At 33.4% G+C, this 25594-nt stretch overlaps 1 pseudogene; it reads right to left on the bottom strand.

The window, feature by feature from the left end:
* Nucleotides 1–10630: 10630 nt before the first annotated feature.
* Nucleotides 10631–10749, bottom strand: LOC118600958 (annotated as a pseudogene).
* Between the last annotated feature and the right edge of the window lie 14845 nt (nt 10750–25594).

The following is a 25594-nucleotide window of genomic DNA, read 5'->3' on the forward strand; positions in this document are numbered from 1 at the left end:
AGAAGAAGAAATAGTGTTTTTTTGTTGTTATTTTAGAGGGCTTTTCTCTCATTCCACATGGTTATTAATGCGTATTCACTTTTGGTTGTCATCTCTGGCATTTCCCTTGTTAGTGTATCAATGAGAAACTGAACGCTTATAACCCCCATTACCCTTCACGTGTGGCTACATATTTACGAAATAATTTGATTTTCAACTTTAAAAAGTTGCACATGATGCACTTTTTAAATCTAGATGCACATGAATCTAGATTATTAGCTGCTTTGGAGAAACTGGAAAATCTGATGACTGTCCGCATTAGCTTTCTACTGCTTAAAACAACAATTTATGGTATCTAAATTTCTGTGGTTCAGAAATCCAGGTGCTGAGGGTCTCTCACGAAGTTGTACTCAAGTGTCTGCTAGGATTGCTGTCGTTGTATTCTCATAAGATTTGACTGGGCGGGTATCATCGAAGCTCACTGCCAAGGTTGGAAAGATTCAGTTCCTCGGGGGATGTTAGTTAAAGGCCTCTCTCAGTTCTTTTTTACTTGGGCCTCTCCATAGGGCAGCTCATCACAGGGCAATTTGCTTCATCAGAACAAAGAAAATAAGAGCCAGAGAGCAGGCCAGCAGGAGAGAGGCACAATGTTCTGTAACTTAATCTTGGAAATGCCATCCCAACGCATTTGCTGTTTTTTGTTTTTTGTTTTTTTCATTGCCTGCAAGTCCTTGGGTCCAGCCCACACTCGAGGGCATTACCCTAGGGCTCAACTGCTGTAGGGAGCCATTTTAGAAGCCATCTATTGTACCCTGTTCCTGAGTTTTCACAGCACAGCCATGTGTTACAGCTGAATGCAGACTGGCTCCCTGTGAGTAGGTCGTGAACTCTCCAGTCCACAGCTGACCTTGTTCAGTCCCCTTAACCTGTTTATGTTCCCTGCTGAGATTCTGTGTGCAATTGAGTTAGTGATCACTGTTTAGTGATATTGTCACTATCTTTTTTGTAACAATGTTAGTTTCACAGTTCCAATTTCTTCCCTTCTCTGCCCTGGAGAATAATCACATGGATCAGAGTAGTACACTTGAAAAGGATCAAATTTAATATAGACTAGTTGGTTAACACATACCACTTGGTCTTTTGGAAGTTCTTTAGGAATACTCTCAATTTCGATCCAAACTTTATTAACATAGATATTTAAAAACTGTTTATTTAAAAACTGTTTAGGAAAACCTTTTAGAAAATGTTCCATAAAACTTGTCACACTTAGAGACCAGCAGAGCTTAATTTGCGTTTTTTCTCTGAGTAAATTTACTCACACATATATTTTAATTATTAATTAGAAGTTGTGGCCACTGCACTGGTCTTTTAAAAAAAAATTCTATAAAATTCTACATGAATGCTCAGTGGTATGAAGCATTCACGTAGAATGGTATGAAGCAAGTATTCTTTTTTTTTTTTAATGAAATCGTGCAACTAAAATGAAATATATGAGTACATTGATAATGAAGCAATATAACACTTTTATGTCCTCTGATTTTATAGTTTTTGGTTCATTAGAACAGAATATATTCCTATTGATTGACTTTATAAGTAAATTTTTTAAAACAAACTTATTTATGTTAGTGAAATGCCACTTTTAGCTCAGTTCAGTACTGTGTAAGAGTTAACTTGAGTGAAGGGTTTCACTGCTAAAAATGTAAACAAATAATTCAAAATCATTGAAATAGATTAATTTTCCTTTGGGTTAAAGGAACTTCAGCAAGAGATATTTCCAGTAAAAGCTCTATTTTTCCTAACTAAACTCATAAAATAGCCAGGTAGGATAAAATCATGATTTTCTAAAATAGCTACAAATAATATTAAAAATACTAACTCTGAGGTTCAGCAAGATTTCGAAATATCTTTTTAATTATCCAAGATTTGAATATATATATATAGTATATATATTTGAATATATATATAGTCTTCATGTTGAAGAGATTATCAGTTATTCAGATGTATTGTGTTATTTGACCACTACATTTAATTAACCAGAATTTTCTATTCTTTTATCATAGTGTTATAGTTTGTTTTATAATTGCTGTCTGCACAGTAACTTGTAAAAAATTTATTTACCCTGATTATTTTTCACAAGTTTTAGAACATAACTTTAATGATAAGAAATTTTAAAATGTATGCTTAGTGTGTACTGGGGTTCCTCTTGCTACATTTTTTTCGCCCTCGGTGTGGAATTTAGTCGAGAGTTATGGCAGCTGTGTGCAGTAACATCGTTAGCAAATCAAATATTAATTTGCCATGTTTATTGTAAAGCTACATTATAACATTGATCAAATTCAAGGATGTTTATTACTTATGAAGCAAAATGAACATGTAGCTAGTTTATCTTATATGAACATTAATGAAAAGTTTCTTTTGCTTTTAAACACAGATATTTTACAGTTCACAAACCAACTTTTTTGATGTTTCTCCTGTATAATTTTTAAAATTCACTCCATTTCCTAACCCAATATGACTTTATTGCACTTACTTATAGATATGTTGTGTAGTTAAGAAACCTGGTACTCACGAGAATTTGCTTCATCTTGTCTTCCAGGTTAGTCCCCTCTCATCACTAGAAAAAAGCCCCTTACCCTAGGGAAGCCATCACTAGAACTGGGGATATTATTGCTTCCAGGATGAAACTTTGTCATAAATGGCAGATAATTAGTGACAGGCATTTGTACATGGAATTCCAACTGCCATTTGTAACCCTTTACTAGTGCTAAGTGTGTTCTACATGCTGCCTTACAGTTGAAATTTTAGAAGCTAACCTATTAGTAAAGTTGAAGACTAGTACTTCAACTAGTACTGTGGTGTTCAAACAGGTTTGTGAAAATCTTGCCCGTCAATAATTCTGATACAGTTGGAATTCTATTCTCAGATTTCTTCTTTCCGATCTGAATATAACATGTATTTGTTTTTATAGTAAATTTTATAAATTCTTTTGAAATTTGTAAATCTAGAAATCATTAGCTTGAGTCCAATCTCACTGTCATCTGACATTCTTGGATCTTATCCTGATGCTGCTTTGTACTCAGATCCCAACTGTCTCATCCAGAACAGATACTTAGGCCTCCCCGGCTAGGTATTGCATCCCTTCAGGGGACGCCATTTGTAAAGACTGCACTTTGAGTGTGTCCCCCTGACTGTGTGTAGTATTCAACCTGTACAGTGGCACAGGGCTTTAGCCTGTCTGAATGGACTAGTTATGGAATGTTTTTTTCTCCCTTTTATGCTTCCCCTCCACATTCTTGTCTCCACTGAAACCTTTAGCATGTGCTTCAGTGTCAGCCTTCAAGATACCGATCTCCTTTGTTCCCACTTCTCTGAGATGGAGAAATCAGAAATGTATTCTGTGCTCTTTCTGCTATATCATACTGAAAATTTGTTTCCCAGGACTATTACAAAAATCTTGGCAATAATAAATTCTAACCTTTCAGTAATATTATGATCATTAGTAATATAATGCTTGGTAAGTCATTGGCATTCAACAAATAATACTCATTATCCATCTTTTAGTGCAAGTAATTAGTATAAGATTCTGAATTTTGGCAATGCCATTTATGTATGAATTAATACAGTGATTATAAAAACATGTTTCTCTCGTTGAAGCAGTTTCCCCCATCAAAATGAAAACTGCTTGCTAGCCTAATTGAGTTAATGTGTAATCTTAAAAGTAAACTATGTAATGTAAAAAAAAAAAAGTTTGCAATTTATTTTTTCACAAACTGAGACTGCAAGTACTGCTCTAATTAGCCAACATTAGTGAGACATTCCTGTGTGTGTTCTGACAGACCTGAAGGATGAAGGATGCACCAGGACTGTGCATAGAGAATGTTTTTGGGTGCTACGTTGAGAGCTATATTACAGCTACTACAGGTTGTAATCTCTTGGTGGGGAGGTGCTTTCTTCTATTGTCTTTCTAAATTTGAGTCCTTTTTTCCTCACTCATTTTTTTTATGGTCTGCCAATTTACATTTCACAACTCCTTCAAATTAAAACTCCACATATGATGCTTCCAAGAAAATTTCTGTGTTTATTTCTACAAAGGTTCATGAGTACTTGTGTTTGAATTGTTAGATGCTCAGCATATAGCAGGTGCTCAGAAATGTTCTTTTAACAAAATTTGGGAGCCATAAAAACGTTTTCTCCTTGATTTAAAGAGACAGTACCCCCAAATTTTGGGGCTGTGCATGCATTTCTTTTCCTCAGGTTAAAGAATGCAGGAAAAACAGAGGAAGACAACTAGCTCTAGGCTTTAGAGACAAGTGGTTTGGTGCTGGATGTCCAAAGTGCATATTGATTTGTCTTTGTGGTTGTATATTATTTTAGTTACTGATAACAATGGTTTCCAAATCTATTTTTAAACCTCTCCAATTTTTACCCATTTTTTATTTAGAACTTCAGTTTATGAAATTATAAAATAGAGCTCCTATAGTTGAAATTGCATCTACCTGGCCCCTTTGAGTCATTTGCTGTATCCTTAAGGCTCAGCTCAGCTATACAGCTTTGGGATACTCCACACCCAACTCTTCTGACCAATAGAAATATTGAAGAATCATCAGATAATTAAAACTATTTGAATCTGTCTACTGTATGCTCAGAATCACATAAGATACCATACAAAATACAGAAAATTGTAAGATCTAGTCATTTCTCTCCAGGTACTAATTTAAGAGATAAGATAAACTCATATAAAATGAGCACAAACAATCAAGGCAGTAGATAATTAAGTATAACAACATCATTGGGTGGGCGGTTCTTGATAATGATGCTCTCCATGGATGCTGCAAAGCCCAAGATAACAAAAAGCAGTTAACACTCAATAGTGTCAGGCACTTTTCTTATTTTATTGTTTCAACCTCACAGCAGCTCTGATGTCATCTCTCTTTCACAGATAAGGAAACTGAGGCTCAGAGAAATTAAATGTCTTTCCGAGTTTCAAAACCTGCTAAGTACACACTATTGTTACATTTTGCCAGCTTTTAGAGTTGTCTATATGTGAGTATGCAAGGTCTTGGCCTCTGGAGCCTGATGATAAGGATGCATTTCTTTGACAACATTAAAGATAGCAGTTAAAATACAAATGAGATCTGTGCTGTAATACAATGCATGAAACAAAATTAAAATAACAAATCCACTGGATAGTTTTTTTGTATTTTGAAAGCCGATTCACATACAGTATAGATATGAATTTATCATAATATGCACTCATGTTCTAATGGGTACTGTTATGCCTAATAGAAAGATGAGAAAATCTACCAAAAGACCTCAAATGACTTGCCCTAGGTTACAGGGGTAGGGATAGATTTGCTAACAGAAATCAGTCTCCCAGACTCCTTTCCATCAAGATTTTCTACAAAATTGAGAGACAGTAAAATACATTTTTTGAGGCTGCCTGAACATTTTTAGTAATCTCAATTTTTCAATCTATAAGAGTCATTCATGCTTGTTAAAGAAGTATTGGATGAGAATATAACATTCATTACTTGGACATGGAAACTTGATTCATATCTATTTTTTATTTTTTAGTAATCTTTCAAATGTTCCTGGAATTGATTTGAACTCCTTGATTATTCAATCATATTCTGCTCCAGTAGCAACTGTGGAGGAATTCAAACCTGCTTGCATGAAACCTAGTGGCAATCACCTAGAAAGCAGTAGTGACAGGCAGTCTTTAGACCCTTGTGATTAATTGATTCTTAAGTATTAGTAAATTAGTTAAAAACATTTTCCTCTTTAGTTTAAAATTTCAGAGAGTCCCTACCTAAGTCAAATGTTGAGCTCTTGGTCATTATACCCTATGGCCTGATGGGAAGGGAGAAAAAGGTGAGGAAAGGATCAGGACAAAATATGAGGTGTCCTATTTAGACACCCTAGTGACAAACTAGACAGGTTGAGCTTCCAGGATGTAGCAAAGATGAAAGAGAAGTCAGAAAATGTAGATAGGGGGTTGGGTACCCTTTGGCTTCTACACTCTGTTCACGTGGGTATTTTTTTTTTTAGAAAAACTATATAATTTTTTTTTTGGTTAATATTACCTGTAGTCATCTCCATGATTTGATATTCAAAGGCTCATTATTATCTCCCAAATGAGTCCAGCCCCACAGCGCTGTGGAGTGGCCAGCCCTGCTTCAAGGCCAGAGGATGGGCTACTCGGAAGGCTGCATTACTGTTTTGCTACTTAAAATTAAATACTGCACACATGCGACACTCAGGAAATGATCCCCCTTATATCATTTTTGCAAGCAGGCAAGGTTTAATGATTAATACATTACAACATTTTAAAACATTGATAGAACCTCTCAGGAAGATGTTAATAGGTGCAGATTGTTTCAGAAGCAAAGCTAACTTCTGAAGGGAATTCAGAGGTTGTTATCAAAAAGAAGGTTGAGGGAACTTAAGAACAGTGTGTGATTTATTTCGAATACATGAAATTAAAAACCAGACTACATTATTTAAACCTTTTGAAATACTGGTTCATTCACTATAAAGTTTTTGGTTTGAAAGCAAGTAGGTAATTTGTTCTATGCCATTCCATCTGATCATAGTGTTAATCTCATATTTCATATTTACTTGGTGATTTTGTCTCAAAAGCTGTTAATGTGATTCATATTGCAGGTAAAATCCTTCTGTACCCTGAAAAAAACACTACCTCTCTGCCAGAGAGGACATTAGCTGGGGAGGCAAAAAGTGTATGGTGTGGCCAATCAATCAGCCTTCCAGCATACTGGGTTCCTTAGGTGTTCCCAGAAGTACTAGCATCGGATGGCTGTGCGTTGCTCTCCACACATCCCCTCTTTTCAATGATCGTTTATGACAGTTGAATAAAATCCTAACTTGATATCAAATCTTCAGCATCTCTTTAATAGAAGCTAAGACATTCAGCCTCAAAGCCTCAAACTACAAGGAAACAGATCCTGTGGTCCAAAGAATATGGAGAAATGGCATAACTCTCAACGGCAGGTTGTAACAAGTCAGAGTGTGAACTCCTGGATCTGTAACTGAGGAGAGTTTTTTGCAGGCGCAGAGGCTGTGTGAATAGCACATGATTGGCTGTTCCACACATCCTTATCTAGAGACAGTCCTGATATCATTGTGCTAGGCGAGTTCATAAACAGCGTCGAGCATCTGGGGTGGGAGAGAGTGGGTAACTTGTTCTCTTACTGCGCATTAAGGAAGACCAGAGCTTGGGAGTTGTACTAGAGACACTAGCCCTGTTTCTCTCCTGCTGAGTCAGAGATGGGTATAAGAGGGGACCCTGGTCCATACCCAAGGCTCGGATTAACTAAAGATGAGAAGATATTTCTGGACTTGAGGAGGTTCCAACTGTCTCCTGTCTCTGCTGTTCATCATCACAGTGATATCCTTGGGCCGCTTTGCAAACCAGTTAGGAACACTCAAGGGTGATATAAAACATGGTAAAGATTGTGTTAAAACACCAATCATATACTTATTTGCCTTTGTTATAACTCATGCTTGAGGAATATGAGTTGTAGCTTATGGACTCTACTCATTCAACCAACACTTAAAATATACGCATGCTGAACTATTTAAGTTGTTTGGTGCTCTGGATACAAAGCTGAATAAAATATACATTCCTTGTCTTCCAAGTGCTCATAGTCAGCTAAGGAAATAATTGTAATACACAGAACACCTGGTAAACACAGCTCATCTGTTGGTCACCTGAAAAAGCCTTAGTTTACTCATCTATAAATTGGAAATGTATGAAATGGGTTTTTGGCTCTTATCTAAGTCTAATGTTCCCTGATTCCTTATGAACAATCATTAATAAATGTCATAGTTCTTAGGAATGTAGACTATTTTCTTTGACAGAAGATAGTATCATTTTGTTGGTTCATTACTACATGTGCTCTTGCCCACAGTTACCAAATACTTGACCAATACTCGACCCCAAGTACAGTAGAATCCAATGTAATGAGAACAAATTAAAGAAATAGTCTAAAAAAAAATTTTAAAAAATTTGGCCAGGGCAAATTTAAAGTCATGTTTAAAGGAAAGGCCATAAGCTATTATTAATGAGTGACTAGTTATTTAGTAAAAATTAAACCAAAAAAATGTCAAAAGACTAAAGTGAAACCCAAGTTGAATATATGTCAACAAGATAGTTACCAAATAGTTGACCAACAATCTTATGGTAAGTAAGCTCAATGCTTGTATTTTTAGGCTCTTGAAACTAAGAATTAAAAATATTTTCTGACACAGGCAAGTTATTTTTGAACATATACAATGCAATATTCATTGCATGGCTGGAATGTAATCTTTAGAATGGTACTGCTACAGTGAAAATATCTCCTAAAATAATAGTCTTAGCTTCTGCCTAAGCTTGCCACAGATGTGTAAAACCTCTTAATCTAGTTATGGTTAGCAATTAAAAATATGTTGTTATAAGCAGAATGAGAGATATAAAGTCCCAATGAAAAATCATCAAATTGCTATTTCCATTTAATGAAGTATATGATAGAATCTGCATCACTATATGAGTGTGTGTGTGTGTGTGTAAGAGAGAGAGACAGACAGACAGATGGACTGACGGACAGATGGACAGACAGAGACAGAATGAGAATGAATGACAATGAATGAAAATAGGGCCAGCATTTATGAAAACAAAGAAGGGAAAAGTTGCATCTCTGACTTGATTATTGCCCTGATTCTTTCCCTCTGCCTCAGCGATTCTTTCATTTATTAATGAATTTATTTACACGTTACCTGAATGGCAGTTATTTAAAATATGTTCTGTCCTCTTTTACCTATGGGCAAAAGTAGATTTAAAGTTATATGATGGTCCTTTCAATTTCTGGTTTTATAACTTACCATCTCTGTGACCCTAGACTTCACATTAGGTCTCTCTAAGCCTCGACTTCCTCACCTATGAAATGGTGGAACACTTTCCTCATAAGATTGTTGAGAGGATTTACCAAGCATGTATGTGAAAAGAAGTCACAAACATGCTGGCAGCCTTCAAAGAAAACTTGATATGATAAACTGGTGCTTGAAGACATGTCAGCACCTTTTCTTGCTTATCACAATGGCTCTAAATGTAGAAATTGGCTTCTGTTGACATTAATACTATTTCACACTCATGTAGAAGCCTGTTTTAAAGTTTTGTGTTAGAGTTTGCTTTTTGGTTTGGGTTACAGAAAATAGATCACTTATTCAAGAAACCTATGATTTCCAAGATTCTTCTTATTTATATATTTTCTCTAATTGTTTTCTGACTGTTGTTAATATATAACAACAGTAATTCTATACAACCATAAATCTCTGTATCTGTTTATATAGAGAGAATAGAAGGTTATAGCAGTGGAGCACAAACTGACACTCACACTATTTAAAGATTCAAATGAATGGAGTCCATAAAAAAGAGATAATTCATGACTTTGTGCATGACAAAGAGCACTGGGAATAAAATCCAGAACATGATGATTCAAATCAGTTCTCTTCTACTGTTTCTTAGTCAAGAAAATTTTGGTTGTGCTAGAGCCTGCTCAAGCTAGCTTAAGCAAAGAGTTTTATTTCAAGTCTCCACTAGTTAATTTCATCATCATCCAAGATCAGAAAGTAAAGTATAGCCACATGGCTGTGAGCATCAGACCCAGAAAGCCAAGTTGGAGATCTCTTTGCTTTTCTCTTCTAAGCTGCATGATTCCCTTCATGTCATTTTTGCTTCAATCTTAATGTGTCGACTTCATTTTATTTCCTTAACTAGTTTCTTTTGCTCGCTCATATTGAATATGGCTTAACAAAGTCATTTCTTGGTCCCTCGGATTATAATGTGGCCTTTCATTCTAGTGCCTACATCCAGTTGACAACAAACTCATGGTATCTTGGCTCAAATTCTCTAGACCATCTCATGGGTGGTTGGTTGCTTTGGGATCAGATATCCAAGCCTGATTCATCTGTTAGTTTTGGTTAGGAAGGGTACAGATAACAAAGCATATCTAGTAAACCTTTACTAGTTTGATAAGCTTGGATTACATTCAGATCAATTTTGTCATCTAAAAGAATGTAGATAACACTACTTCTTTCAAAAATATAATGTAAGAATAAAATAAAATAATGTATCGGATATTGTTAGGTAAAATGTAAAGAGTTTTATAGCAAGAAAGGACCACTCTTGGGGTTAGTGGTGACTGGATAAGTTGAATGAAGCCTTCAGCACCAGTATTTCCCTTTAAATTCACTCTAACTCATTTTAAGGACTCCGGTCTAAATCATGCTATAAGACATGAAAGTTAATGAAATGGTGCCTCTGAAGAATGAACAGAGACAACACTGTGTTTAAATTACTAGAATTATGAAAACAGGACAAATTAGCTTGAAACTGTAGAGGAACAGAAAGAGCTGTTTGTGTTCCCAAATGTCAAAATATTTAATATATTATCAATCTTGGCATTTACAATGTATATCACCTTTTTATTACAAAGTCATAAAAAAAAAAAACCTTTAGCAATAATGCAAAAAGGTGAATGAAAGTGATTTTTTTTAGTCAGATAATGTATCAGAACTTAGAGATCAGTTAAAAAAATAAAAATACTAGCTGTTTGATATTGTTCTTTTACCTGAAATCCTGGGCTAACTGTTAATCTGACTATAGCACCTGGTCTTCCTAGATGGTCTCCCATCCAAGAACTAACCAGGCCCAACCTTGCTTAGCTTCCAAGATCAAACGGGATTGGGCGTGTTCCAGGTAGCATGGCCGTAGACTGACATAGTTTTTTTAAAAAATAGTTTCTATTGAAAAAGTTAACTTTTTTTTTTTTTGCCTTGCTCCCAAAATGTTCATGAGACATGAATCGACATTTCCTTGTAACCACCTTACTGACACTGAATATGCTGGTAGAGTCTAACTCTGCTGTAACCTGAGGCAACATGGCTGATTGAGATGTCATTTCTATAGTATATATATAGCATATCAAGTTGCATAGTTCATTGTATATGAAGATGCTTAATGAATTTTCATTTAATAAAATTTGCTACAATCTTACAAAAATGTTTTGAATAACAATAATTTATCTGAACAACTACAGCATCATCTGATTGTATGAATCATTTGCATATTTGTACAGAGGTGAGTTATCTGTGCAAAATTCACAGGCCAACATTCATTTAACTTATTAGTGAGGTGTCATACAGCTTATAGTCAAATGAATGACAAGTGATCTTAAGAATCTAAAATATTAAAGGAATTAAGACTCTGCTAAGCACATAATGAATCTCAAACTAGACGAAACATTTTGTCATACTGCTGTTCCTCACCATGATCATAAAAATTCCAAGTTTTTTATACAACCAAAAATTATTTGATAAAATCTTGCTTAAGTCACATTTCCTGCCCCAACCCATTGGCTACGTAATCTCCAACTTTTAAAAAAATATTTATATAGTTTTTCTACTTCTGTTTATTTCCTACAAAGCTTGTATGTACCTATTAATCTCTTTTCCCACACATTTTTTTTCTTCTGTAATATCTTCTGATTGCATATTTTAAAACTTTTTTTCATATATTAGTTACATCTCAACTAAATGATGAGCACCTTGAGAGTAGGGATCATTTTATACACTTCTATGTATTGAACGTTTTTTACTAAACTAGTGTGCATGTAGTAGCTGCTCAAGAAACATTTTCTGAATAAGTCAGAACTTTTCTCTTTATAGATAATTGCTCCAGATCAGACCCCTCAGCAATTCATAGGCACTTTTAATTTTATATCTAGTAGATTGTATTTACCACAAAGTTCTCTTTGTAGTAACTATTGTCATTTAGTTGAAGCATGTATGTAATGCACTTTATACATCTTCTTAACAAATGCATATTTAACTTGTGTTCCTTGTGTCTTATGGCATATTGTAGGAGTGGGAAGTCTCACATATGGATGAATCTTATAAGATGAAAATGATATTTATGTATATTCATATTGTCATGTTAATGATTTTATTTGTATAATTTCAACTAATTAGTTTAAGTAGGGGAGAGATATTATCTTTTGCTTTAGAACAATCAGTTTGATCATATTTGTAAAACAGATTGGGGAGGCAAAGCCTGGAGATGGAGAGAACAGTTTCAAAGTGGTTGGTATAATCCAGGCAAAGACAATGATGTCAGGGTCTAGCTTCATGGCATTGGGGTTGGAGAAAGATGGACAGATTCAAGGGATATTTAGTTGATAAAATAAAAAATTGGGGTTAAATTTCAGATGTGCAGAGAAGCAAGAAGAGATGAGTTGTGTTTTGAAAGATCCCTCTGGCCACACTGCGGAGAATAAATAGAGGATGCTGGAAGAAGTATGAGTTGGCATATAAGGGAATTACTGCAATTGTCCATGATGGCAACTTGGAATAGGATGAAAGCAGTGGGAATGGGCAGGAATGGACCAATTCAAGAGAGATACTGTGTTTAGAGCGTAAAGACAATAAGAACCGATGTGGCTCAGATATGGGAGGGGTGTAAGAGAAAGTGTTAAGGGTGGCCCATATGTGTGGGTAGCTGGATGAATCATGGACAGGGAATTGTTGAAGAGGATCTTGTTTGGGAGGAGGATCAAAAGTTTATTTTTGGTGTGTTGATTTTGAGATGGCATTGGAATATGCAAGAGGAATTTTCTGGTAGGTAAGTGGATATGTACTTCTAGAGCTCTGAGGGGAGGTCTCAGCCGTAGATATACTATTGTGAATCATCATATCCAGGTGCCAATTAAAGATACTGGAGTGGGTGAGATTGCCAGAGAAAAAAGAGGGCTGACTGTTGAGCTCAGAAAAACTTTAGCATTTACTCACTGGGTTGAAGAAGTTAAACCTGAAAAGGAAGTAGAGAAGAAGTTGTTGGGGTCATCTTGTACTAGGCAGGAGCAATGAAAGTACAAATGATAAAGAGCATCCTGGATACTGATAGAAGGTTTTCCCTTTCTTGTTTCTGACCAACATTCGTATTTTCTAGTTTCCACACTAAGATATATTGTTCTGATCTATTTGTGGAGACTCTTTTGATAAGCAGAGAATTCTTTTTTATGAACAACTGCTTAGTGCTTAGACTATAAGAAAAGTATTTGTATTTTTTTTCAATTAATATTGCAAATATAGCTGTAACACCAGAATTTCAGGAAATATAATTCCAGATTTAGCTTCACTCTATCCTGCTGCTCTTTTTAATAGACCTTTCGCACTTTAGGGAAGACAAATAGCATTTTCTGGGATGACTGTGGCACAGAAGACACCCCTCCCTCCTTACTCAAATCTCTGTCCTCTTCTAGCAGCTTTACGGGAAGTCATGTTTAATTGCTCTTCGCTCATCTGTTCCTATTATAGTAGAGTGATCCTTTAAAATAACAAAGTACAAAAGATATAAAGTCTTCTCACACTGGGGGTTTGTAATTCTTCCTTTTCAGGCGTTGCAGGAACCAACAGTGATGGCACAAGGACGTTTGTGTTCTTCCCCTCTCCAGACGTCCTTCCCATTTCATGCAGCAATAACCATTTGCTAAGGGCCATTTGCTTGTTGCCAAAGCACTCGAATGTCTGAGGCTGAGATTAACATTTTAAAATAGTGATAGTATATGAATTTAATAACATTATCTTGCAAAGTGCATGTAGCATTCAGCCACAGAGATAGCTGTGACTCTCAGCTCGTTAGTTTGCCCACTGAGGGTTCATTTTATGAATAAAAAAATTAAGGTTAGGAATATTACTCAGAAATAAAAAGGAAAGAACTATTGATATAAGCAACAAAATAGATGAATCTCAAAATCATAAAGCTGAGTTAAAGATCAGGCAAAGAAAGATACATGTCATATGATTTTATTTATGCAAAATTTTCGAAAATGCAAATTTATAGTAACAGCAGTTTAGTGATGCTGGTGTCTAGAGGCAGAGGATAGGTCTAGGGTGGATTTCCTCCAAGGGACAGGAGGAAACTTTAGGATATAATGGAAATGCTCATTATTTTGATTGTGGTGATGCTTTCAATGTCAAGGCTAATCAAATTGTATATGAATGATTCATATGTCCTTTAATTATATGCAGTAAAACCTCATTATCAATAGAGTCATGGAAGTCCTGTTCAAATTTATAACAAGTCAAAATTTTAGGTTTTTAAAAGAAAATGTCATCTTAGTTGTCAAAAATGTAAATAGAATTATAATGATGTTCTACATTTTGATTAATTTATTTTCTTGACCCTATAGAAAACATGAAAATTGTTTTTATTTATCAGTCACCATTTTTTTACTTAATATTTTTATCATTCTGGCCAAAATATTTATGATTCCTTTCCACTAAAAAGAAGTGATTAATCCTTTCATGCATTTGTTTTGAACCTTTAATCCTGGCATTCACATGCATGCTGCAATGCAAATGTAGAATAACAGGTCAGAATTACGTTCTGGTTTTAAGAATGCATCACTGAAGTCTTCTGGAGTAGAGAGCAAAACAGAATGACAGAAACCAAAAAGTAACACAGGGAATATGGCTAATGTACAACCTCTAAAAGTGGAGACTCAATATAAATTGTCTTAATAGAAAAATGTACTTTAAAAGTGATATTGTAGTATTGTGAATGGCATTACTCATCTGAAAGCATAGTTGTCAGTCCACAAGATTTTTTTCTTTTACAATGAGATTCTTGTGGTTGTATCAGTTTTCTCTTGTTGCCATAACAAATTCCTAAAACCTTAGAGGCTTAAAATCATAAAAGTTTATTATCTTAGGGTTCTGTAGGTTATAAATCTAAGGATCTCACTACACTAAAATCAATGCATCAGCAGGGATAGATTCTCTTCTGGAGGTTCTCAACAAAATCCATTTTCTTGCCCTTTCCAGTCTCTGGAGAGCTGTCCTTAATTTCTTGGCTCAAGCTCTCTTTCCTCCATCTTCAAAGGCAGCATGGTTGAATCTCTCTGTGACACCTCTCTGATTCTTATTTCAGCCAAAAAGTTTCTTTTAAGGACTCTTGTAATTAGGTTGGGGCCACCTGCATTATTCAGAATAATCTCCCTTTCTTAAGGTTCTCAACCTTAATCACATCTCCAAAAAGTCCTCTTTGCAATGAATATCATTGTAGTCCCAAGTGTAGTATCAGTGTAGTCCCAAGTTCCAAGGATTAGGACATAGGCACCTTTGGGAGACCATTATGGGTGACATATAAGAACAGTTAGGGATTAAAACAAGGGCAGGGGAGATTGAATAATAAGCATATTTTTGAGACTGTTGGTGTGGTTTTCTACAGAAGAATCAACAAGTGAAAAATAAAATTATCAACAGAAAGTAGGTATTAGGATAACGCTTTATAGTTATCAGTTGCTACATTTTGTACATAGTGATATTCTTTGTTCATTCAAAGTTTAAATAAACTAATTACACTAATAAGCCTGTTCTGTCATTTGTTTCTCAATCTGGATAACAGATGTAATTCTCTCATTTAGGTTTATGAGGTTCAGTGGTAAAAATTTATGAGAACTATTTGACAACCATTAAGGTAAAATAGAACTAGGCTAATAGTTTTAAAACCTACAGTTTCTTGCTTAGGGTGTATTTAGGAGCCTTAGGAAAATGATAATAACTATAGATGAAATGTACTAGAAACCAAATGTCTTCTCAGCAAGATGTTTTTGTCTTAGATAAAACTATGATACATGAATATCAACAGAAGGACAGTATTTAGTTCTAGCTTATAAATTAGTAAAACAAAAAATTCCAGTTTTCCCAAAACTTAGTTATAAAGAAAGGCAGATTACACTTTAAAAAACCGTTTAAAGACATTGCTGAATAATACCCTCTTTGTTTGAATTAATTAAATGTCTTTAATTTCTTACAGAATCTTTTTAAACTGTTTTATTTCTTTATTTAAATGAGCTGGACAAAATTATTCAAGAGAATCTGATAGCTGCAAGTATAGCTGGATCTGATGATCTTAAAATTAATTGTAGTTTGCCACAAGCTGTAAAATCAGTGACAGGTGAGTAAAGCAGCGACCCAGACAGAGTGGAAAGATAATTTTGCATGCCATTGGAAATTCCTCAGCTTCAAATATATAGAAAGTTTGAAAAATGCCCTCATCCCAACACTAGTCTTCATAAAAACAATAACTGGTTTTATATACAATAAATAGTGGAACTGTGTAATGGCATTATATGGTTTATTTTGAAATGTTAACCAATATGTGATTATAAATTAACACCTTATTTACTTGTATAATTCTCTTCACGTCCTGGAATGGATTGGACAACCTAGAAAGAATCCAGAATCTCCTTGATCTCTGAAAAGGGAAGGATTGAGGGAAGTGGAGGTCACCCGGAGGCAGGGAAGGGAATTAATGCTTATTAAACACCTACCATGTACCAGGTATACTTCTTCATGCTTTATACATGTTATGATCTAGGAGAGAAAATTGAGACTTGAAGTGGCCGACAACTTTCTTAAACATACCCTAAGCAGTATAGGTTAACTTGAATTCACGTAGACTTGACTCAAAAGCTTTTTCTCATCTCCTTCATGCTGTTTCCTGAATCTTGAGAACAAATTTTCTGCTTCCTTTTCTCAAATAGTAGGTACTGTGTACCAAAAAGAAAAATCAAAAGGAAAAAAGTCCCTTAAAAACTTTGTTACTGACAGCTATACAGGATTCTTCAAAGCATCCTAGGACCCCCAAATCAGAAAAGCCTTCAAAACATGGAGCCTTCCTTGTTCATCTAGACATGTGATCAATTCGTTCCTCCAATCTAAGGCCTTATTCCCAAGTTGAGACTCTTTATTTGGAAACAGATGGACTATGAAGTTAGACGTGCTCTCTGCATGGTGATGGGCCATGGTTATAGCTCAGCTCTTCCTATTTTATCAGCCCTCATGAGATACCTCTGAGGATTCTTGTCCTGTTTATTCCTCCCTTTCTTATTCTCATCAGGGATTACTGGAGTAGAATGTAGGGCCAAAATTATTTTTCCTGATTTTAAAAGAACTTTTCCAGTAATGTGGACTGTAGCTGAAACTAGAGATTAAAGAAATTATCACACAGGCTACTGAAAGGGGAAAAATACCTCATATATTAAATAAGGAAGGTAGAAATATTTGAGAAATATGTTTGATAAAATGATAATAGATTTATATGCTATTTTTATGTGATAAAGAATAATATAATTGTGTTAATAGTATATTGATCACATTATATTTGAATTATGTTTAAGGTCAATATAATATTATTTAGAAAAGCACCTGTAAGGGGTACTTAAAATATAGGCAGTCTTTGCTATGTAAAAGTGTTTGTTAAAACATCATAATTTTTGGCAACAAGAATATAGTTAAACAAATTATTGCATCTCAATGTGATACCTTAGTTTTTTACAGTAGTGTTTATGAAGAAATGATAATATTTAAAAAAATAAGGTAGAAAGTTAGGCTTATGACATTTTCTTAATTTTGCAAATGCATGAAAATTCTAAACAGAACTGCTAAAATGTTAACAGTGGTTGTCTGAGGTTGTCTGATTTATTGTTTATATTTCATTCTGCTTCATTATATTCCAGTATCTACAACCAGAAAAACAAATAAGTTTCCACAATGTAAAAGAAAAGCGGAAGATTTCATGAGTATTTTCAGGTGACCAATGAGTAAATGAAAGAACCTTCTGGACAGATGAGACTTTTCTTGCAAAATTGTTGCAAGTTTATTGATTCTGTGATCTTTTTGTGATTAAACCGGCTATCAGTCTTCGTCCATCCTTTTTAAAGCTCTAGATTTGGATATTCAAATCAGTAAATAATGACAAATTATATAAATTTGTAATGATATTACTTGTTAAATTTTTAGTTTTATTTCTTTTTATTAAATTTTTAAAAATTTATTTATTTAAATTAGTTTCAAGTATACAGTACATTGGTTAGTAGTCATCTATATAGTTCATAAAACGATCCCACAAATGGTTCCCTCCCTTCCCTGGCCCTCCACCTAGCCATCATATTAATGCTAACTGCATTCCCTCTGCTGTTCTCCCCATTCCCATGCCCAACTCTCAACTACTAATTTGTACATCTTTAAAGAAGTGTTTTATTTCTTTTAAAGAGACTTTTTAAAAACAATTTTAGGTTCATAGCAAAATTGAAGAGAAAGTTTATAGAGTTTTTATATTCCTAATACCTCTTGTCCCCACACATGCACAGCCTTTCCCACTATCGACATCCCACACCAGAAAGGCACATTTGCTAAAATTAATAAGCCCATATTGACACACCATTATCACCCAAAGTCCATAGTCTATGTTTGAGTTCACTCTTGGTGTCGTACATCCTATGGGTTTAGACAGATATATTATGATATCTATCAACCATTATAGTATCATGCAGAATAGTTTCACTGCCTTCAAAATAGCTGTGCTCTACCTATTCATCTCTCTCTCTCTTTTCCCACTCTTTGGAAACCACCGATCTTTTTTAATGTCTCCACAGTTTTGCTGTTTGTAGGATGTTATATAGTTCAAATCATATAGTATATAGCCTTTTCGGATGGGTTACTTTCACTTAGTTATATGCATTTAAGGCTCCTCTATGTCTTTACATGCCTTGAGAGCTCATTTGTTTTTAGTACTGAATAATATTCCATTGTCTGGATATAGCACAGTTTATCTATTCACCTACTGAAGTTCATCTTGGTCGCATCCAAATTTTGGCAATCATGAATAAAGCTGCTATAAACATGTGCAGGTTTTTGTGTGGACATAAGTTTTCAACTCCTTTGGGTAAATACCAAGGAGCATGATTGCTGGATGGTATGATGAGAATATATTTGGTTTTATAAGAAACTGTGTCTTCCAAAGTGGCTGTACCTTTTTGCCTTCCCAACAACAGTAAGTGAAAGCTCCTGTCGCTCCACACCCTCACTCACATTTGGTGGTGTCAGTGTTTTGGATTTTGGCCATTCTAATAAGTGTATATCTCATTGTTTTACTTTGCAGTTCCCTATTGTCATGTGGAGCATCTCTTCATATACTCATTTGTCATTTATATATCTTCTTTGATGAGGTGTCTGGTCAGATTTTTGGCCCATTTTTTAATTAGGTTGTTTGCTTTCCTATTGTTGAGTTTTAAGCATTTTTTTTTTATATATATTTTGAATAATAGCCTTTTATCAGATATGTCTTCTGTAAATATTTTTTCTTTCAGTCTGAGTTTGTCTTTTTATTGTTTCAGCAATATCTTTCATGTAATGAAAGTCTTTAATTTTAATGATTATTTCTTTGATAAATTGTGCCTTTGGTGTTGTATCTAGAAGATCATTACCATACTCAAGGTCATCTAGAGTCTCTCCTATGCTATTTTTGAGTTTTATAATTTTTTATTTTATATTTAGGTTTATGGACCATGTTGTATTTTTTGAGTAAGGTATAAGGTGTTTTTAGACTGATTTTATTGCATATGTATGTCTAGTTGTTTCTACACCATTCGTTGAAAAGGCTATTTTTTTTTCTCCATTGTATTGCCTTTTATTCTTTGTCAAGTATCAGTTAACTATATATTTATGAGTTTCTGGATTCTCTATTCTGTTCCATTAATGTATTTGTCTGTTCTTTGTCTTGAGGAGATAATGCTTTTAAAACTAGTAGGAGGTAGAGTTTCTACCTGTGTGTGATACATATTTTATCCAAAATAATTGGATAAAATGTAGAGCATGTATTTCTAATGTTGAAATGTCCTAGAGAGCTTAAATAGTGTTAAAAAAGATGAATTTACAGAAAAACAAACTTTTCTTAGTTATAATTTGGTTTCACTATATCTATTTGTATAAGTTTTAAACTTCATTTCTGAAAGAACAGACATGACAAATTATTAGAATGACATTAGATTATATTTATGTTTTTTTCTTTAAAATCACTCACAAAGAATTATATAAGGAAAAAGATGTGAAGAAAGAAGTGTAACATTATGATTTTTATTTACTACAATTCTAAAATAATAATTTCAGTAGGAAGTTCTATTCAAGAATACAATTCAGTTGAGGAACTGCTTGATAAACTAGCAAACAATATCATATTAGAAACTTTAAATTATTTCATCTCTTATTGGACTGGCTCTGTGGTAAAGATAAATACATCAAGCTGTTTCAGGTTAAGCCTTCCTTGGTTCCTAGATTTTGTTAAAGAGTATTATTTGGTATGTTGTCCTATACTCAGAGCATGAAAGGTTGATTCATACTAGCCAAAGTATGAGTCTTAATGCTCACTCATTAATTTGCAGTGGGTCAGTTAACTGTATAAGATACTCCCTTTGGTGAATACTAGACTTACCAGGGTTATCACTTCCTAAGTTATATAAATGTCTAATCACTATATTCTACACCTGAAACTAATATAATATTGTATGTCAACTGCAATTGAAAAAAAAAGATATTCCCTTTGAGGGAGTAAATACACTCTGGTGGCCAAATTATAGATAGAATACTTGCTTGGAGGCTATGAAATTAGAGCAATGGGAATTGAATATTAACAGATATTTATTTGCAGCTAGGGGAGTCTGATAAATTACCCTTTGCCCCCTCCAGAGATTTTTCTATTTTAATAACCAGAGATGTTGCCAAGATATCCTGTACATTTTTTTTTCACTCTACCACTCCTTTTTAAAGATTGTTTAAAGTTTCTGTAATATACTGTCATTAAATTATCCATCATGAAATGCTGGTTTCTATTTCCAAGATTATGGTATACTTCAGATTTGTTTCATATTTCTATGGGTTTGTCCCACTGATTCTCAGAGACATTTTCATCTAAAAATTAAACTATCTAAAAATAATAAGATACAAAGAATTTCAGCTATTGTGGGTTGATTCTTATCTCATTTAATTTCAGGGATTTCCACACTTGACATATGATTCTATCCTATTCTTCTGCCTTGCTGTTTTCTTCTCCTGTAACATCTTGAATAATATGCTAAGATCTGAATTTTAATTTTATATTTTATTTCAGTGGTTTACAGATATCAGTAGTTTAACAGTTTTTTTGCTCTCCATCTTAATATCTGTTACAATCTTTCTTTTGAGAAAGATCAGTGCTTTCTAAAGTTTTGGTTTCAACAAAATAAGTTTTTTGGGGGCTGAATTCTGTTTATGAGCTGAATCATAAAAGTAGAAATCTTTCATTCAATTTTGAATTCCACAAATTACCTTTAGAGAGTTAAAAAAAGAAAGAAAGGAAGAAAAATAGCATGCTGAGGGAATCTTTTCTGCTGTCATTTTTGTCAATTCTGCTATGATATTTTCATGGTATTTTAATGAAAATGAATGTGTGTGCATTTCAGTTGTAAATTAAATTGTCAGCATGTAGGTTGTAGGAAATGTCATTCTAAGAAAATGAAAATGAAAATGATGAATTCAATATTCAAGTAGTATTTTTCCCTGAAGAGTTTATTAAATACAGCATGTTATTCATGTGCATGTTATTTCAGAATTACACCAAAATTATACAAAAAATAACCGAAGACCCAGCAGTAGAAAAATGCAGTGATGGTGGATCTTGCCAAGGATACTTGATTTTTGAGTGATGTGGTTATAGTGGTTCCTGGGATCCTTTGCCTAAGTTTACTAAGTAACTACAATGATTTTGCCTTAATATTCTGTACTGGAATATGTCCATTTTGCATGCATTAAAAATGAAACTATTACATTGGTATCTCTGGAAAAATTAAGAGAAATGTTTATTTGTTATATTACTTTGAGCCTTTTCATATTAAGAATATCCATGAAACAAATGGAAATTTTGTCATGAATACAACTCAAAAGTGAGATAGTTATGAAACTCAGAAAGTCTAGGTGTCCAAAACATATTATAGTTGTAAAGAAATGGGCAATAGACAAGACTGTTTGCTGTGAATCCTTTCAAAAAGAATAAATAATCCGGAGAAGCTACACTATTTACTGCACATTTTAAGATTAAAAGTATGTTTTAGCTGTTCTGTTTATATTTCTCATATACCTGAGGTTTTTGGGTGACACTTATGATGATTTGGAACATGTAGCATCACCAAATAATGATCAGATAAGGGCAGGATCCTACCTTTGGAAAACTCTGATAGCAGGTTAAAGTTCCAGTCAGCCTTAGGTTATTGTGTCCCTTGATGAAAGAACAATATATCTTCGGAATCCTTAAAGAGCAACTTTAAAGAAATACAATTTAATGCCGATGCAAGATCTCAGTGTATTAGAACTGGCTTCATAATCTTATGTTACTAAAGATTGGGACTCAGTCTTAACTAGAAGCACCATTGGTTAATATTTCTTTTCATCAAAAGTTTATCTTGATTTTCTGTTTCTGTAATTTCACAGTCTGTGTTTGAGCTTCAATTACAGAGTACAGAAGTACTGTTTACATCCAAACTCCTCATTACTTTGTTTGCTGAAGTGTAAAATAATTTTTGTTCTGAGCCTGAATAAGTCCTACCTAATCTCCAACAGGCCACAAAAGAGAAAATGATTAGGTTTTTTAATTTAAGAGTGTTCAATACTACCTTTAGGATATGCATTTTAATGAAGTAATAACTGATCATTAAATAGTTATGACAACTACATTCTGCCTGAATTGCTAATAAGGCCAGATAAATGTTGTAATCACAAATTGATGTTAAATTACACAAACTTATTAATCTTCCTATTAGTTCAAGATTCATGCTGAGAAAATCTCAACCCTTTATACTTAGGCAGTAACAATGTGTAAAAACAAGTGGAATAGTTTTTTTATAAAGGGATAAATCACATGATATCACTTATATGTGAGCTATCAACCTAAAAGCAACAAATGAACAAGACAAACAGAGACTCATGGACATGGACAATAGACTAGTAGTTACCAAAGGGTAACGGGAGAAGGGAGGGGAGAGGTAAGGGACAGAGGGGGTCAAATATGTGGTGACAAAGAAATTGAACTATGAGAGGTGAACACACTGTGTGTGTGTGTGTGTGTGTGTGTATGCCTTACTGTCAAAGTGTACAGCTGAAACTTATTGGATTTCATTAACCAATGTCACCATGGAAAATAAACAAATAAATAAATTCATTAAAATATAATAAAGGAATAAATATTTTCCAGTTATCATAAATACTTTCATATAGACTCTATAAATTTACGAAATTGATTATGGGGAGGCAGGGGTATTAGAATATATTGTAACATAAATCTTAAATATTTAATTATTGATATGAGTAAATATTTTAGATAAAAGTATTTTCAAGGGAAAATTAAACATATAAAACTCTCACCCTAAAACATGATAATTATTGGCACTTTGGAGACAAAAATCTAAAGTAGAAAAGTTAAACAATATGATAAAAGAATAAGCCTATTCATACTACTTACTTATTTTGTAATTTAATATTATTAAATTCATTGATGGAAGAGACCCCAATTACAAATTAGTGGAAACCAATAGGGTTATGTTAATAGTTGAGAAAAAGGCATTTAATAAAAACACAAATTTGTAAAGCCACTTTAAATATCAGGATACTTCTTTGATGTAGTTAACATATGCATTCTAAAACAATATCTAATTTTGCCTAGCTAAAGACATTTCTATGTATATAAAATGTAAAATATGTTTGTCATGATTATTTTAATGCCATATTATTTTTAAATATATATATTTTTTTATTTTTTAATTATAGTCAGCATACAACATTATATAGTTTCAGGTATAAAACATGGTGATTAGACATTTGTGTATCTTAAAAGTGATCACTATGATAAATTTAGTAACCCTCTGACTACACACAGTTATTAGAATCTTATTGACTATGTTTCCTATTCTGTACTTTACATCCCCATGACTACTTTGTAATTATCAATTTGTACATCTTAATCCCTTCCCCTTTTTCATCCACCTGTCCCCCCAATACTTTGAAGAGACATATGAATTCATATGTTCATTGCAGCATTATTAATAGAACTCAACATATGGAGACAACATGGACGTCCATCAATAGATGAATGGTCAAAAAAGAGGTTGTACACATATACTATGGGATCTCATTCAGCCATAAAAAAGAATGAAATCTGACCATCTGCAACAATGTGTATGGACCTAGAGGTTATTGTGCTGAGTGGAATAAGTCAGGCAGAGAAAGACAAATGCCACATGATTTCACTTACATGTGGAATCTAAAGAACAAGATCAACAAATGAACAAAACAGAAAAACTCATAGATAGAACATATTATTTTTTTTAAATTTTGGATAGTTTGACAATTGCAATATTGACCCCAAAATAGCAGTATTATAATAACCAGGAAAATGTATAGTACTTACTTAATTAGAAACAACTTTTAATAAAAAAACTCCAGTAAAGTAGATGAATAAAAGGTAAATAAACAACAAAATAGTGCCTTACTAGAAAGTCATTTAGAAATGATAATAAAAAATCAATTCCTGGTTGCAGCAGATATGTATGAAATATCTAAAAAATAATCTTTAAAGGAAATGCGCATTTCTTTCTAAACTTTACTGATATAATAAAAAGCAAGTAGATATTTCATTTTAGTGGGAAAACTAAAATTCATATGTGTGTCAGTGCATTCAAAATTGATGTTTAAAATGATGCTTTTTTTCTGAGGAAAGATATGAGTTCTTGGAAAAGAAAAGGTAACTACTGAATAAACTTAATTATAATACACATATACTCTCCCCACAACTCTTCCCAAAAGGAGAAAGATGAACTATATAAAATATATTGTTTTAAATAAGTCATTGGCAGTTTGGAGAGCAAATTTAGTTAGATGCACATTTTATACATTTTACTATAATAATTTCCAAAGAATTAAATTATGATAAATGTAAACAAAGAAAAAAATATTAGCTCTTAGTTGAAATGGTAATCTAAATTTTAAAAGTGCTAGAAAGAAAGAAAATTTAAAAATTTAATTATATAAAAATTTTTTAAAAGGTAGGCACTCCACAGAACCAAAGTAACTAGGTAGTTAAGTACAATACTTGAAACACATTAAGAGCAAATACTTATATATTTCAAAAACAATATAGTACTAAAGTATTATATAAATATGTAGTTTGGTATGAAAAGCATTTTATTAAGTAGATAAAAGGCTAAGTCAAACATAAAATTCCCAAAGGAGGTACTATATTGGTAAGTAAACATGAAAATAAAGATCAAATCACCTGTTGTACTAGGAAAAATAAACAAAGAAAAATAAAAATAAAAAAGAAAATGGCTTCTTTTAATGAAATTGCCATAAAACCACTATGTACAGGCATACCTCAGATATACTGTGAGTTTGATTCCAACCACTGTAATAAAGTGAGTATTGCTGCACAAAACTAATTTCAGAGATTAATATTCACAGAAGTGTTCATAGCCTTTGACCCAGTAATCTCACTCTGGCATTTCAGATTAATCTAAATGCAGAAAGGCTAAAATCATGAAGCTAATAAATGCATAAAGTGTTTTTAGCACAGCAGCATTTATTCTATTAAAAAATTGAAAGTAAACTAGTGAATAACATGTGAAGTGTTAAATTATGTTTCGCAGGAATGTCAAAGAAATCTTTTACAGAGTGGCAGTGAGACAGAAGAATATGG

The sequence above is a fragment of the Rousettus aegyptiacus genome, unplaced genomic scaffold (assembly GCF_014176215.1).
Source record: "Rousettus aegyptiacus isolate mRouAeg1 unplaced genomic scaffold, mRouAeg1.p scaffold_m13_p_3, whole genome shotgun sequence".
In the NCBI taxonomy this organism is placed as follows: Eukaryota; Metazoa; Chordata; class Mammalia; order Chiroptera; family Pteropodidae; genus Rousettus; species Rousettus aegyptiacus.